General features: G+C 46.7%; 1 protein-coding gene across 1 annotated transcript in view; it reads right to left on the bottom strand.

Moving 5' to 3' along the window:
* Positions 1-9,632, bottom strand: part of LOC140387545 (cation channel sperm-associated protein 2-like) — a 120,420-nt gene extending 110,788 nt beyond the window's left edge. The window contains exons 1-3 of the mRNA XM_072470783.1: positions 9,567-9,632; positions 8,889-9,048; positions 3,000-3,127 (exon numbers count right to left, since the gene is read on the bottom strand). The gene's annotated coding sequence lies outside the window, so the exon portion shown is untranslated. The remainder of the gene's footprint in view (positions 1-2,999; positions 3,128-8,888; positions 9,049-9,566) is intronic.
* Positions 9,633-17,303: the final 7,671 nt, after the last annotated feature.

Below are 17,303 nucleotides of genomic sequence, written 5' to 3'. Positions count from 1 at the left end.
ACGGAGGAGTGCCGAATTTTGGAGGCATGAAGGGTTTGTGAAAAGAATGCCACGGGCCTGCCTGTCTGATTGAGTGTGGCGGCTAGGGCGACGTCTGATGCATCGCTCTCCACTTGAAAGGGCAGCGTCTCGTCTACTGCGTGCGTCGCAACCTTGGCGATATCGGCTCTAATACGGTTGAAGGCATGTTGAGCCTCAGCCGTCAGGGGGGAAAGGGTGGACTGGATGAGTGGGCGGGCCTTGTCCGCATAGTTTGGGACCCACTGGGCGTAGTATGAAAAGAACCCCAGGCAGCGTTTGAGGGCCTTGGGGCAGTGGGGAAGGGGGAGCTCCATGAGGGGGCGCATGCGGTCGGGATCGGGCCCCAGAACTCCATTCTGGACCACATAGCCGAGGATGGCTCAGCGGTTCATGCTTAATACGCACTTCTCCTTGTGATAGGTGAGGTTTAGGAGAGTAGCGGTGTGGAGAAATTTGGCAAGGTTGGCATCGTGGTCCTGCTGATCGTGGCCGCAGATAGTGACATTGTCTAGGTACAGGAAGGTGGCCCGCAACCCGTACCGGTCGACCATTCGGTCCATCTCCCTTTGGAAGACCGCGACCCCGTTGGTGACGCCGAAGGGAACCCTGAGGAAATGGTAAAGGCGGCCATCTGCCTCGAAGGCAGTGTATGGGCGGTCCGCCTTACGGATGGGGAGCTGGTGGTAGGCGGATTTGATGTCTACTGTTGAGAAGACCTGGTACTGTGCAATCTGATTGACCATATCAGATATGCGTGGGAGGTGGTACGCGTCAAGCTGCGTGTACCTATTGATGGTCTGGCTGTAGTCCACGACCATTCTGTGTTTCTCCCCAGTTTTCACCACTGCCACTTGGGCTCTCCAGGGGCTGTTGCTGGCCTCGATGATACCTTCCCGAAGCAGTCGCTGGACCTCGGACCTGATGAAGGTCCTGTCCTGGGTGCTGTACCGTCTGCTCCTGGTGGCGACGGGTTTGCAATCCGGGGTTAGGTTTGCGAATAAGGAAGGTGGGTCGACCTTTCGGGTTGCGAGGCCGCAAACAATAAGGGGTGGTAGGGGCCCGCCGAATTTCAAGGTTAGGCTCTGGAGGTTGCACTGGAATCCAGGCCGAGTAGCAAGACAGCACAGAGGTTGGGGAGGACGTAGAGCCGGAAGCCGCTGAACTCTATGCCCTGGATGGTGAGGGTGGCGATGCAGTACCACCGGATCACCACGGAGTGGGATCCGGAGGCCAGGGAGATTCTTTGATTGGCGGGGTGTACCGAAAGGGAGCAGTGCCTTATTGTATCTGGATGGATGAAGCTTTCGGTGCTCCCGGAATCCAGCAGGCAAGAGAACTCGTGCCCATCGATCTTCACGCTTGTCGAGGCGGTGGCTAGATTGTGCAGGCAAGACTGGTCGATGGTGATCGAGGCGAGTCGTGGCTGGATGTCGCTGGTGTCGAATGATGGGGTGCCCGGGGGCACGGGTCCTGAAACAATGGTGGTGCCCATGTGCCGTGGGGAAGACAAGATGGCAGCGCCTGATGATCTTGGGGTGGACAAGATGGCGGCGCCCACGGGCCGCACGTGGCGGGGGTTGAAAAAGCTGGCAGCGTCCATGGGCCGCACGTGGTCCGAGAAGGGGAAGATGGCGGCGCCCACTGGCCGCGCGTGGTCTGAGAGGGAGAAGATGGCAGTGCCCATTGGCCGCGCGTGGTCTGAGGGGGAGAAGATGGCGGCGCCCACTGGCCGTGCGTGGTCTGGGGAGGTGAAGATGGCGGCGCCCATTGTCCATACGCAAGGAAGGTCTGGGCAATAGTGGCGACTGAGCGGGCCTGGCACACTGCAGCGAAGTGCCCCTTCATGCCGCAGGCCTTGCAAAGGGTGGTGCGGGCCGGGCACTGTTGGCGGGGGTGTTTCTGTTGCCCGCAGAAGTAACATCGGGGGCCCCCGGGGTTGGCTGGCTGGTGCATGGCACAGGCGTATTGGCTGTGTGAGGCCCCCGGTGGGGCGGCCGTCAGCGGAGTCCACGATGTGTAGGAACGGTGGGCCGCACGGCTGGAGGTGTAGGCCTGAATATTGAGCGAGGCGACCGTCATCGATAGCGCCAGTTTTCTTGTTGCTGCGAGGTCCAGCGTGGCCCCCTCTAAAAGTCACTGGTGTATGAGGTCTGACCCTATCCCTGTAACAAAGGCATGAAGGCATGAGGAGGTTCGAATGTTCCATGGCCGTGACGGCCTGACAGTCGGCTCTGACCAGAGGAATTAAAGCACGCCAGAAATCTCCTACGGACTCACCAGGGAGTTGACTGCGAGTAGAGAGTACGTGTCTGGCGAAGAGCGTGTTTGTCTGCTGGGCGTAATTCTCTTTCAGTAGTGCCATGGCTTCGTCATAGGTCGGCGCGTCCTGGATAAGCGGAAAACCGTTGGTGCTCAGCCACGAGTAGAGTATCTGGATCTTCTGAGCTTCTGGTGCAGACCTGATGTAAGCTTCGAAACAAGCTAGCCAGTGTTGAAAGTCCTTTCTGGCGTTGCTTGACTGCGGATCCAGCTGCAGGCGATCCGGCTTGATGCGGAGGTCCATCTTCTGAAAATCTTAGAGTAATAAATTGATGCACGATCAATTGCACAGACTTGAGAGTTGAATACAACTGAGACTTTATTACTCAAAGATGTGTGGCCTCCTACAGCAGCTGGCAAAATGGCTGCTGTATAGGGTCACACATATTTATACTCCGCCTACTGGGCGGAGCCAGTAGGCAGGACTACCACCGTACCTGTAGTACAGGGTCTTACCACACATCTTCTAATATGTACAACAGTGGTGATTACCACATGCTGCACGATAATTTTGTGTTACTCAACTGTTCAGAAATGCATCATGGCTAGTGTTAACCAAAGCTGTCCCTCTACTTAGAGATTAACTAAATTTTTAGTCCAGTGATGTAAAAGATTTTCCATCCTGTCAAACCCTGTGTCAGGAAATCGTAAATACTTACCAAATAACAGCAATCTGCTGTTTGCAAAAAGCTAATGTAAAATTATCACTAGATGATAAATAATCCAGTGTAAAAGAACAACTCTTCTGTCAATCAAAAACCCACAATATTTCCATGTGGCTTGAAGGCTGAAAAGAAACACAAAAAAAAAGAAATCAGTACAAAGAGAGGACTTTCATTTATGTTGGTCCTTATCATTATTGAAGCTTAATTAATTACTTTTTCAAGTGCATTCACTTCTATGTGGGTAGCATCCGATTTTTGCAAAATCCCACAAACAGCAAAGATAATGATAGAGTAGTTAGGGGAGGTGATGGCACAGTGGTATTGTCGCTGAACTAGTAATCCAGAGTACTCTGGAGTCCCAGGTTCAAATCCCGTCACTGCAGATGGTGAAATTTGAATTCAATAAAAATTTGGAATTAAAAGTCTTGCGATGACCATGAAACCATTGTCGATTGTTGTAAAAGCCCATCCGGTTCACTAACGTCCGTCAGGGAAGGATACCTGCCATCCTTATCTGGTCTCCCGCTGCCTCATGAAGGCAGACAGCATTGTCAGAGACCCCTCACGAGCAGGCTTTGCTCTCTTCCAGACCCCTTCCATCAGGCAGAAGATACAGAAGTCTGAAGACCCGCACATCAAGACACAGGAACAGCTTCTTCCCCACAGCTACTAGACTCCTCAACCACTCTCCCTCGGCTGACCTGATCCCTGTAAGAACACTATTCATGACGCCCTTTGCTGCTTATCCTGTTCTTGTATTTGTTGATGTACCATTTGTCGATGTACTCTGTCGATTATTCTTTTGTCTATTATGTATGCACTGTGTACGTTCCCTTGGCCACAGAAAAATAATTTTCACTGTACTTCGGTACATGTGACAATAAATATCAATCAATCAATCTGGCCTATATGTGACTCCAGACCAACAGTAATGTGGTTGACTCTTAACTGCCCCTCAAGAGCAATTAGCCCACATCCCATGAACCAATAAAAACAAAATCTGCTTTTTGGTGCTCTGATGAAGAAAGAAATATTGGGCATAATCTAATGCCCCATCCCCCTCAGCCCAGTCGCAGGTTTGGAGGCGGGAACCATTTAATGGGGTAGGAGAGTGCGAGGTGGGGTCCCCGCCTCCCCCCGAAGGCGCATCAGTGCAAATGATAATTGAGACCCTTGAGTGGAAAATTAAACGCCACCCCCCACCCCTTCACACACGCGCACCACCACCACTGGTGTTCAAGCAGAGTTGGGCGGGGGAATTTACATGAGCGAAGCCTGATGTAGGCTTCCAGGCATCTGGTTCCTGCTAAAAGCCACCGCCTTCCCTTTATTCTAACCACCACACTCCCACCTATAGAAAGCCACCCCCTCACTTGCACTCCCATTACACTGTCACTCACTTGTGGCCTGGATCACGAGGGAACACTATCATTAGGTGATACAGTCGCTGGTAGCACTGATGGGCAATGGAGAATTGCTGGCCGATTCGTGGCTTGTCACTGGCCAGTTAAGTGCCTAATGGGCACCTCATTTTGGCAGGCTTTCCCAACAGAGACTACACTGGGCTTCCTCCAGCCAATAGGCAAGATTCATCTTGTTAACAATAAATTCAGCCCATGAACTGGAACACTAGTAACATAGAAACATGGAAAATAGAAGCAGGAGAAAGCCATTCACTCTTCAAGCCTGCTCCGCAATTCATTATGATCATGGCTGATCATCCAACTCAATAGCCTGCTCTTACCTTCCTCCCATATTCTTTTATTCCATTTGTCCCAAGAGCGATATCTAATTCCTTCTTGAAAACATACAATGTTCTGGCTTCAACCAGTTTCTGTGGTAGCGAATCCCACAGGCTCACCACCCTCAGTGCAGGGAATGTCGCTCTCCTGGGTGGTATTCTTTTCCCTGACTTGTATTGTCCCTGTGCCTTTGCGACCTGATAAGATGGACTGGGGATTAGCTTGTGCCCCATGTTGTATTCTCTCCCCTTGGGACTGTCTCATGTTGCTCACGTGGCTCAGGCAGTTTAACTATCTGGACTGCCTTGTCCAGGGTTAGATCATCTTTTCTTTGTAGGAGGTAAGAGAGTGAATTGTCGGCCACACCCACCACTATTCTGTCTCTAATGACTTTAAATCTCCAGATTCACACCTCTCTGTAATCCTGTAGCGATCATTTATTTTAATTTTTAAAAATAATCTTTATTGTCACAAGTAGACTTACATTAACACTGCAATGAAGTTACTGTGAAAAGTCCCTAGTCGCCACACTCAGGCACCTGTTCGGGTACACAAAGGGAGTATCCAATTCACCTAACAGCACGTCTTTCAAGATTGTGGGGGGAAACCGGAGCACCCAGAGGAAATCCACGCAGACACGGGGAGAACATACAGACTCCACACAGACAGTGACCCAAGCGGGAATCGAACCTGGCGCTGTGAAGCAACTGTGCCAACCACTGTGCTACCGTACTTGTCCATTTATGAAGGAATTGACAGGTTCTCCAGGACGTTGGGCTCTCTTATTGAATTTGGCTCTCTCCAATATTTTGCTGGATGACAAGTTGAAATAAATGGCAAAAGGTTTTAGAACCTCATCAAGTTTGGTAGATGACTCATTAATCTCCTGTTATGCAATGATATCATCTGCAGTTGGCCCTTTAAGTAAAGAAGTGTGTTTACGTGCTCTTTTCTGGCTTTTTATTTAAAACAGAAGTGATGCCATATCTTAAAAATCTTTTTCTCCAGAGATCCCAATTTTGTGACTGCTCTGGGCCTTGCGTGAGTCCAAGTGGAGCTGGAATTGTGGAATGGTGGTCCATGTTAAAGATGCTTAAAGTGTTGGTACAGCATTAAGAGCTTGAAGGCTTTCAAGATGGCGTTGTTGTTCACTGCAGTAAAAAGAATTGACCATGTTCGCCAGCTTTGGCAGGAACTCTCTGAACAATGGATGCATGTCTTGGCTGTCTGCTGACTTATTCCATTCAGTGATGTACTGTTGTGAGGAGTGAGGCATTCAAATTTATTGCAGGCTTTCTGTATTATGAATCAGACAGCCACGATGTTCCTAAGATGCTGAATTGTTTAGTTAATGATTTTTTCTCTTTTTCAATTCGGAGGCTAGCTGTTGAGGCTTGGAATTGGGTTTAGCAACATGTTTTTGTCAAATGGCACATCTGACTCAGGATGAGTAAAAGGGGTTCTCAGGACATGCTGCAGCCTAGAACTTAAAAAGATTTAGTTCACCCTTGCAGACTCTGGATTCTACGTGCTGAAACTAGACTTCCAAGGGAGGTTCTGTGGAGTCTTTTGCTGCAGCAAAATTTTGCCTTCAGCTTCAAGGTTCATTTCTCTGGAGATTATTCTGGTGAATTTTCATAGAGCCTTCTGCTTCAGTTGGGAGCTTCTTTCAGGTCAGAATTTTCGTTGAAGGTTTTTTCTTAGTCTTTCAGCATTTCTGTGAGGTTGAGGGTTTTTGATCCCAAACTGCCACCATGTTGGATGGCGTTGGTAAGAAAACGTGCCTGCTACAGAAGTCTTTCTAGTCTTCTGTACATTAACATCAAGTCCTTACTGATTACATATACATATATACAATAAATGGTACAGGCAAGTAGCTATCTCCCTGTCTAGCTCTTAGCATGCCTCTGCTCAACAGCACACTGACCCAATATCTGGGTCATGTGTCTTCTTGCATCACTGTGTGGATGGGTACTATACACATAGTCGCATATTAACCCTGTATGTGCCAGACCCTTACGTATAACGCTCTTTTCAGGTGAAGCAGTGCTTCATGTGCGCCTCCTTCAATCTGGTCCATTGCATTCGCTGCTCCCAATGCGGTCTCCTCTACAGTGGAGAGTAAACGCAGATTGGGTGACTGTTCTGCAGAACACCTTTGGTCCGCCCACTAGCAGGACTGAGACCTTCCTGTCACTTGATATTTTAACACACTGTCCAGCTGTCAGGTCCTCATGTCCATTCTTGGCCTGCTACAATGTTCCAGTGAAGCCCATTGCAAACTGGAGGAACAGTCCCTCATCTTCCAATTAGGCACATTACAGCCTTCTGAAGTTCAACAACTTCAGTCTGTGAACTCTCTCCTCCACCTTCACACCATTTTTATTTCTATCAATTTATTTTACTTCTTTCATCCCCCTTTCACCCTGCTTTCCATCTTGGTTTTCTCTTACCATCATCTCCCCTCCCCACCCCACTAGGGCCATCTGTTCCCTGTTCCAGATGTCCACTGACACATTGCTTACCATTATTCTGCCATTAACACATCCTGATCTCTTAATGTGCCACCAGCAGCACCCTTCTTAGCCATGATCACCACCATTTACATTCACTTTGTCTTTTTGTCCACGACATCTCTCAATCGCTCTCCATCCTGCCCCTCTATCCAGCCCTTTAGCTCCATTCCCCCTCCTCCCACCACAACAATATAACTCTCATCCTATTTCCAGTTCTATCTAGTTTTGAGAGTCATCCAGACTCAAAATGTTAACTCTGTTCTCTCTCCACAGATGCTGTTAGGCTTTCTAGCATTTTCCAATTTTATTTCAGATTCCAGCATCCGCAGTAATTTGCATTTGCATTATACTACAGTGTTTACCTGCATGCCAGAGCCGACTGCAAAATTTTCAACTTGGAAAGACTACGTGTCAAGACTAAAATGTGTAATGTCCTAGTTTGGGAGTTGCTGGTTGTTGATGCTGCCACACTGGCATCCCATCATGAAGTTCACGAGCAACAACTTGTAGATCAGCTTTCAAAGAGTTAGCACTGACAATCATCATCAGGAAGACCAAAGTTCTGGGTTAGGACTTTGACGCTTTCCCTTTCATCAGCATTGACAACCTTTCTCTGGAGGCCGTTGACAGCTTCATGTACCTTAGATCAACAATTACCAGCAGCCTGCCCCTCGATGCAGAAATCAGCACGAGGGTTCCCAGGCCATAGCTGTCATGTGAAATTTGAAAGTCGAGCGTGGACCAACAGCAGACCACCAAAAATGCAGAGCTCCATGTGTACCAGGTTTGCGTTCTCAGCAGCCTCCTTTACTGTGTTACAGTTGGACAACTTATGCAAGCCGAGGAAAGCGGCTGAACAGCTTACCCCTCCTCTGCCTCAGACAAATCCCCTGGCAAGACAGAGTGCTGAATATGGAAGTATACCAAAGTGCAGGGATCCCCAGCATGCATGCCCTCGAGTCAGTGGTGACTCCATTGGCTGGGTCATGTAAGCAAAATGGATCATGGCCCCATCCCCTGAAGATATGCTCTCTGGCAAGCTTGCTATTGGCATGAGACATTTGTGATGCAAGCATGTCTGCAAGCGAGACTTCAAGGAGACCGGCATCGGGGTCAATGCATGGGAAATTCTTGCTGCTGACCAGAGTGCCTGGAGACAGGCAATCCGGAAGGGTCTGGAAAAGCAGAGGGCAAAATAAATGACCAGATGGCAGAAAAGAGATTCTGCCAGAAGGAAAACACATCAATTGACCTGAGGCCAATGCTATTCATTTGTGCCAGCTGCACAACACGCAATGTTCAATACAGATCTGATATACACCCTGGGCGAAGTCCATCATCTCCCAAGACAGACGGACACATGCCACTATAAACTCATAATTACCATTAAACATCTTCCCTGACCCTAAAAGGCTTATTTTGTACTTGCTGTATAATCCATTATGATACAAAAATTCCACATGATTTTAATATATCTGCTTGTGGTATTTTAGTTTCTATCTTAATCCAATCCTCATCATTTATTCCATTACATGAAATATTACATATGAAGGTGAAGGGATTTAGTGCTTTTAACTTGCTGGTTTGTTCTCTGTAAAAATAATCCAATGAATCTGGCTTCTTACCCTGCCTGCAGACACATGAAAATCCCCTTGACTTGGCACCAGCTTTAAACTGCAGACGAGGAAGGAAAATCCATAAAACAGAGATCACTAAATCTCTGGGGGCTGCTTTCTTCAAGGTCAGCTGCTCCACCTCTGACCACAAAAGCCCAACTCATTATATCTTTGGGTTGAGGGGAGAAAAGTATGTGAGAAAAATATAGTTAATGTACAAGCTGGATGATAGGAAAAATTCAGTTCACTTATTGGTTCAAGAAGGCAGCGCACCACCACCTTCTCAAGCGCAATTAGAGATGGGCAACAAATGCTGGTCTAGCCAGCGAAGCCCACACCCCATTAAAAATGAATTTTAAAAAAGGTATTATAATCCTCCTGACCCTAGATTCCTTTGGCCTACAGGTAGTGGTTCAGGTAATTTTTGTTTTACATGGGCAACACGGTGGTGCAGTGGTTAACACTGCTGCCTCACAGCACCAAGGACCCTGGTTCGATCCCGGCCCCAGGGTCACTGTCCTTGTGGAGTTTGCACATTCTCCCCGTGTCTGCGTGCGCTTCACCCCCACAACCCCAAAAGATGTGCAGGGTAGGTGAATTGGTCACATTAAATTGCCCTTAATTGGAAAAAAGAATTGCGAACTCTTGAAAAAAAATGTTTTTTAAATGTTTGTTTTATCTGCTTACCAATATCCTGACAACAAATTTCCTTTGAAGAGAAGCAGAGTTCTCTCTCTGAATTACCACCACTGCCAGGGTCCTTTCCATATGTAAGAAGAGAGGTTGTTTTGGAGTGAATTATGCTTCACTATCCACACTTTATTCATGATATCATGATTACTTTTCTGATGTCACAGTAACTTGTAGACGACATCATAAAGCAACATAAATGTGAATAGTATGTAGAATTCCGAACCAATTGGCATGAATATAACACCTCTCAGAAAAAGTCCACTTTGCCCAATAGGTAAAAGAAACACTTGTATTTACATAGGGCCTTTCATGCTGCAGGGTGCATTGGAAGTAACTTTGAAATGCATTCACTTTTGCAGTAAACACAGTCACCATTTTTCACATACAAGCTCCCATAAATATCAGTGATAATGACCAGATCATCTGTTTTTTGTACTGACATTCGGTTCAATATTATGGGGGTGGGCGGATTGCACCCTACCATCTGGGAAGTGAAGTCTGTGTGGAGCCAACCCATTTCATTCCAGCCTGCCCTAACACGCTGTGAGTGGGCTAAACAAGGGCCAAGTGAGACTTCCGGGGCATAGAACATAGAACATTACAGCGCAGTACAGGCCCTTCGGCCCTCGATGTTGCGCCGACCTGTGAAACCACGCTAAAGCCCATCTACACTATTCCCTTATCGTCCATATGTCGACTTTAGTGGCATCTGCAAATCTACTCACCCATCCTTCTACGCCCTCCTCCAGGTCATTTATAAAAATGACAAACAGCAGTGGCCCCAAAACAGATCCTTGTGGAACACCACTAGTAACTGGATTCCAGTCTGAACATTTCCCATCAACCACCACCCTTTGTCTTCTTCCAGCTAGCCAATTTGTGATCCAGTCCCGCCCTTGGTACGTGCCTGCCAATCCAATTGAACAGCAGCTTCAGCAGTTCTAGCAGCGCCGAGAACCTGTTAATGGGTGCTGCTGGGACTGCAAGAGGAGGACGAAGGTGGCCATGGTTCCCAGAGCCAGGGATATTGGGGGCCTTGGATGTGGAGGGTACGAGGAAGGGGTTGGTTTGGACATGTCAGGGAAGGGGGATGGTCAGCAGGGAAGTGGGTTTAAGGGTTTGGGTGGGTAGGATGAAAAGGGAGGGATGAGGGGGCTACTCCCCAATTGGCAAGAGCCGGCACTCAAAGATAGAACCCTTGCTTTCTACCCACCCTTCGAAGAATTTATTTTAAACATTTGACTGCCATCTCCTGCGCAACCTCCTAAGCCAAACATTTTATGGAATGGGAAGTGTATTATCAGGATCAACTGGCTTGCTAACAAGCCCAATGGACATTTGATTATCTATTTAAATGTGACGGGCAGGTTGCCAATTTTGGCACCTGTCCACCTCACTTCCCACCCCCGGAATAAAAGGGTGAGGTGGTGGGAAAGTGATAGGGTAGGCTCCTGCCCTATTTTATGTGCCCGTCCTACTGAAAACATACCCAGCAGGGACACATAAAATGCAGCCTTTGATTGAGGCACAAATGTGGCCAGACCCAGGAATAACTACTTTGAAATAATGTCATGGGGGCTTTTACATCCCCCTGACAGGACATAAGGGACCTTGGCTTAATGTCTCATTGAAAAATGGCTCTTCCAAACATTTTTAAAATAAATTTAGAGTACCCAATTCTTTGTTTTCCCAATAAGGGGCAATATAGTGTCGCCAATCCACCTACCCTGCACATCTTTGTATTGTGGGGGTGAGACCCACTCAGAAACAGGGAGAATGTGCAAACTCCAAATGGACAGTGATCCGGGGCCAGGATCGATCCCGGGTCCTCGGCGCCCTAAAGCAGCAGTGCTAACCACTGCGCCACTGTGCCACCCCCTGGCAGTTTTTATGTTCAAATGCTGGAGCCACTTCCAACTCAACCCTGGCTAACACACTCATTTCTTGAAGACTGATTTCTTCAGAAACCAACCCGACTCACCTTCTTCTCTTTACATCTGTCAGCCTATTATTTCTGTGGAAACAGATTTATCTATCTTTTGACCAGTGCTGATTGTCTTTCCCAGTAACTTATTGTAGAAGTCCTTCAACATTCTACCTCACTTCTCTTCTTACTCCTCAGACCCATTAATTTTTCATTGGTAGCTCACTAGTCATTGAATGACCTATGGCCATTGGTAAAATCCTCACGAGGACCACAGGCGGATAGCTGATAGGTCTCAACATGGGATTCGTAGAATATGAGTTCCCATATTGAGTAGGAAGGGGCTCAGCAACAGGGCCTTAAATATTGTCGCCCAGGTCTGGTCCGGCAATTCCCGCTAGTCACAGGCTAGGACATTTGTTTTGTACGCTGTATTGGAGAATTAACCTGCTTTGTCTTTTAGCCTGTACCTCGTGGAATTATTACTGCCATGTTTGTGGGATTAATAGCTAATTCTCCATAGGGCAGCACGGTAGCACAAGTGGTTAGCACTGTGGCTTCACAGCTCCAAGGTCCCAGGTTCGATTCCCTGCTGGGTCACTGTCTGTGCAGAGTCTGCACGTTCTCCCCGTGTCTGTGTGGGTTTCCTCCGTGTGCTCCGGTTTCCTCCCACAGTCCAAAGATGTGCAGGTTCGGTGGATTGGCCATGCTAAATTGCCATTAGTGTCCAAAAAGGTTAGGAGGGGTTATTGGGTTACGGGGATAGGGTGGAAGTGAGGGCTTAAGTGGGTCGGTGCAGACTCGATGGGCCAAATGGCCTCCTTCTGCACTGTATGTTCTATTCAATGCAAGGGCAACTAATTTAAATATTTAAAGGTGTTGCCAGAGAATGCAGTGCACTCAGCCTTTTTAAATGGCTGTTATTCTTTCACAACATCATGTAAGGTTAGCATGTAATTTGCAGGCCACATCACTCACTATATTTGCCAAGTAACGAGCACCAAATACAATGGCACAGCCTTTCACTCCTGGGTTGGGAGCGCAGAGACGAGAGAATTAATGGTTCTGTGAACTGGCCTTTAAAAATGGCAGCCCACAGTTGCTATTTTGTTCTGTGGGTGCGGGGGAGGGGCGGGCTGGATTAAAAGTTGGGCCCGCTACCCCCAGAACAGATTCCCCATTGCTGAGGCAGGCTGGGTGGAAGGCCTGCTTCTGTGCTTCGGTACTTTGTTGAGTTAAGTAAAAAAGTATTAAATCCCGCAATGACCTACATACTTCTCATGCCCTACGCAAAACTACCTATGCCACTTCATTCCCCCACATGACACTCTGTCTGATGGTCCCTCATACCTCCTATGCCAAGTCATGATGACCATGAAACCATTGTCAATTGTCATTAAACTAAAAAAATTTGGTTCATTAATGTCCTTTAGGGAAGGAAATCTGTCGTCTTTACCTGGTCTGGCCTGCATGTGACTCCAGATCCACAGAAATGTGGTTGACTCTAAATGCCCTCAGGGATTGGCAATAAATATTGCCCTAGCTAGCGATGCTCACATCCCTTGAACAAATTTAAAAAAAAACATCCCTGTGGCCCTTAAGAACCCTCATGTCAATTGAGTGGCCACTTGTGCCAAACCATGCCCCTCCCACCCCCATCTACCACCCTTTTCCCTTATCCAATCCATGCCAACTCATCTAGCATCCACCACAGGAAAACCTCAGGAACCATGCTGACACAAAGAGAGTTATTTGTCTATTGATGACATCACTCTTTTAAACAAAAATACACTCATTGATCTTAAAAAAACTTGCAATGCATAGAAATTCCTTCAAGTGATCCCTTGTTAAAACAAACATTTCTGTTCTTTAACCACTGGTCATTCTATAATCAACCTGTTCACTAAACAGACACTTCATTTGATAATGTTGGTTTGTAAAATTAGTCAGCCATTGCAGGAGAAATCCTATTATAATCCGCAGGCTTATGTCCAGTCAGAATGAAATATTAAGCTTTGAACTTTTCTTCCCGCCAGATTGTTTTGTCTTAATTTAAAGCCAAGCACAGTTAAATCCAATGTAAGCTTTGACAGTTCCAATGAGTTTTGACAGTTCCAATTCGTTTTTGACATCCTGACCGTTACTTGACATCTCTGACCGTTCTTTGACATTTAAATGAATTTATGCACCTTTTATGCACAATCTTGTTTCCTTTTAACAATCGCAAAAGGCGTTTTACTTCTCCCAAAGGTGTCCTGAGAATATATTGAAAAATATTAAGGTAGATAAGTCCCCAGGGCCTGATGGGATCTACCCCAGAATACTGAAGGAGGCTGGAGAGGAAATTGCTGAGGCCTTGACAGAAATCTTTGGATCCTCACTGTCTTCAGGTGATGTCCCGGAGGACTGGAGAATAGCCAATGTTGTTCCTCTGTTTAAGAAGGGTAGCAAGGATAATCCAGGGAACTACAGGCCGGTGAGCCTTACTTCAGTGGTAGGGAAATTACTGGAGAGAATTCTTCGAGACAGGATCTACTCCCATTTGGAAGCAAATGGACGTATTAGTGAGAGGCAGCATGGTTTTGTGAAGGGGAGGTCGTGCCTCACTAGCTTGATAGAGTTTTTCGAGGAGGTCACTAAGATGATTGATGCAGGTAGGGCAGTGGATGTTGACTATATGGACTTCAGTAAGGCCTTTGACAAGGTCCCTCATGGTAGACTAGTACAAAAGGTGAAGTCACACGGGATCAGGGGTGAACTGGCAAGGTGGATACAGAACTGGCTAGGTCATAGAAGGCAGAGAGTAGCAATGGAAGGATGCTTTTCTAATTGGAGGGCTGTGACCAGTGGTGTTCCACAGGGATCAGTGCTGGGACCTTTGCTCTTTGTAGTATATATAAATGATTTGGAGGAATATGTAACTGGTCTGATTAGTAAGTTTGCAGACGACACAAAGGTTGGTGGAATTGCGGATAGCGATGAGGACTGTCAGAGGATACAGCAGGATTTAGATTGTTTGGAGACTTGGGCGGAGAGATGGCAGATGGAGTTTAATCTGGACAAATGTGAGGTAATGCATTTTGGAAGGTCTAATGCAGGTAGGGAATATACAGTGAATGGTAGAACCCTCAAGAGTATTGAAAGTCAAAGAGATCTAGGAGTACAGGTCCATAGGTCACTGAAAGGGGCAACACAGGTGGAGAAGGTAGTCAAGAAGGCATATGGCATGCTTGCCTTAATTGGCCGGGGCATTGAGTATAAGAATTGGCAAGTCATGTTGCAGCTGTATAGAACCTTAGTTAGGCCACACTTGGAGTATAGTGTTCAATTCTGGTCGCCACACTACCAGAAGGATGTGGAGGCTTTAGAGAGGGTGCAGAAGAGATTTACCAGAATGTTGCCTGGTATGGAGGGCATTAGCTATGAGGAGCGGTTGAATAAAGTTGGTTTGTTCTCACTGGAACGAAGGAGGTTGAGTAGCGACCTGATAGAGGTCTACAAAATTATGAGGGGCATAGACAGAGTGGATAGTCAGAGGCTTTTCCCCGGGGTAGAGAGGTCAATTACTAGGGGGCATAGGTTTAAGGTGAGAGGGGCAAGGTTCAGAGTAGATGTACGAGGCAAGTTTTTTACGCAGAGGGTAGTGGGTGCCTGGAACTCGCTACCGGAGGTGGTGGTGGAAGCAGGGACGATAGTGACATTTAAGGGGCATCTTGACAAATATATGAATAGGATGGGAATAGAGGGATACGGACCCAGGAAGTGTAGAAGATTGTAGTTTAGTCGGGCAGCATGGTCGGCACGGGCTTGGAGGGCCGAAGGGCCTGTTCCTGTGCTGTACATTTCTTTGTTCTTTGTTGGAACCGTACCTCTCTAGAGGGGTACCCTGGCTATCCAATTGAATCTACCAAGTTCAGAGTAGCTCTCTGCTGGTCTAATCTGTAAACATCAGGTGTCACACTTCTGGTCTACCAAATCCCACTTCAGTGGAAGCAGCTGATCATTTAAATCGTCAGCTTCCTCCGTAAAGCGAGCATGGGCTAACCCCGGCCCAACACAAGGCCCACAAAAATAGGGAGAGCCATATTCAACGCCGAGATTTAGGATTTCCAGGTTTATCCACCATTGTCACCATGATGGAAAGGGTCTCTGTTGTGTCTAAAATCTGGGTAAATGTCCCAACAAGATGCTTTGAAGTTGTATTTCTGAATACCCACATAAAGTGGATAGCGTTCTGCATACTTGGCTAGCATACCTCTCTTATTTCTTTTCCAACATAAAACCCTTCTTTAAAAGTTTGCAGGGAGAAGTCTTCACATAACAGTGGCCAGCATATGAAGACAAGATGAGGAGAGTGTGTGATCATTAATGCTACAATATTAAACTGGTTAGGTGAAGACAGCAAAGAGTTTATGATCACGGAGGCTACGGAGGAAGTGGGGAATATTGAATCCGGAAGCCTACCCAAAGGCTTGTATACCTTACTTTTCAATTTTTCTTTCCTGTTTCATTCACTCCCTTACACAAGTAGTTATGCAGCATTTAATGCAATTAAACAAATACCTTGCCATACAAAGTTGCTTCAAGATGTATCTTACTGAAAACGCACATGTGAGTTGAAGATGAAGAATGTGGAACAGGAGGAGCAAATTTAGATTTGCAAGAGATGTGATGTGCAGAAGGTGACCCTTCTGTTCTCCAATCTACAGCAGTTTGTACTGACTATCTTGGATAACCTTTTTGTGATTGCTATCACATAGGGACTCAACAATCTGATTTGAGCATAACTCTGTAAATAGTTAATAAATGAATGTGCATCTCAGAGAGGGACAGCCCAAACTCACAATGTTCAGCCAGACGTCTTAAATGGCTCAAGAAGTCTGTAATTGATTTGCCCAGAGACCACACTGCTGTGTTAAAATGATACCGCTGCATAATTACTGAAAGTTTGCGGTCATAGTGTTCCCAAACCAATGTGACCAGCTCATTAGTCTGGCATTGCTGGAAATGTCCAACTCTTTATGATCCCAAATGCCTGGCCCCGCAAGCGGTCAGTAGGAGGACCTTCTGTCAGTCTTCCGCCAAATCACATTTGCCTGGAAAAAGTACCTCATGGCTCCGCATACTGGTTCCAATCTGGTATCAAAGGCCTCCAACTTTCCGAATGGCATCTTAAATAGTTACGATGTTACATACATTTCAGCAACTTCTGGCCATCAGGTGAAACGAGCGAGTCCGGAGTTTCCATTAATCCTCGTCCCCAACTTAGCAATTTGAAGCTGCTGGTGATAAATGCACATTAGTTTATTAACTATTTTCAGAGTTTTTCTCAAAGTAGCCTGTCGCTCACAGTGCAGCCCTTGCTGGGATAAGTAGCCACCCCAGGCCCTGTTTTGGGCCTGCTTTTATATTAGTACATAACAAGACCCAAGCGGGTGGCCTCCGCCCCTTATCTGTACACCACGAATCCCATGGGGATATCAGTATGGTTTCCCTGTGGTCCTCAAAGAGGTTATAACAATTACCCTGCCAGTTGTTTTGACGTGAGGTAAGTGAAAGCCATTGGAACAGAATGATACAGCAATATTGGAATTGGGCTCAATTGGATCAATATTTAATGAGTCAAGAGTTTGGGAATGCAGTGGTGACTGTTCTTTTATGGAAGTGTAAGGTATTGAAATAATGGTTTAGCCTATTAAACTCTGCTTGATAACTCATATTCATGGGGTTAATAATAATAATCTTTAGAAGTGTCACAAGTAGGCTTACATTAACACTGCAATGAAGTTACTGTGAAAATCCCCTAG

The sequence above is a fragment of the Scyliorhinus torazame genome, chromosome 12 (assembly GCF_047496885.1).
Source record: "Scyliorhinus torazame isolate Kashiwa2021f chromosome 12, sScyTor2.1, whole genome shotgun sequence".
Classification (NCBI taxonomy): domain Eukaryota; kingdom Metazoa; phylum Chordata; class Chondrichthyes; order Carcharhiniformes; family Scyliorhinidae; genus Scyliorhinus; species Scyliorhinus torazame.
The sequence above is the reverse complement of the archived record's forward strand: the minus strand, read 5'-3'. Positions and strand labels throughout refer to the sequence as shown.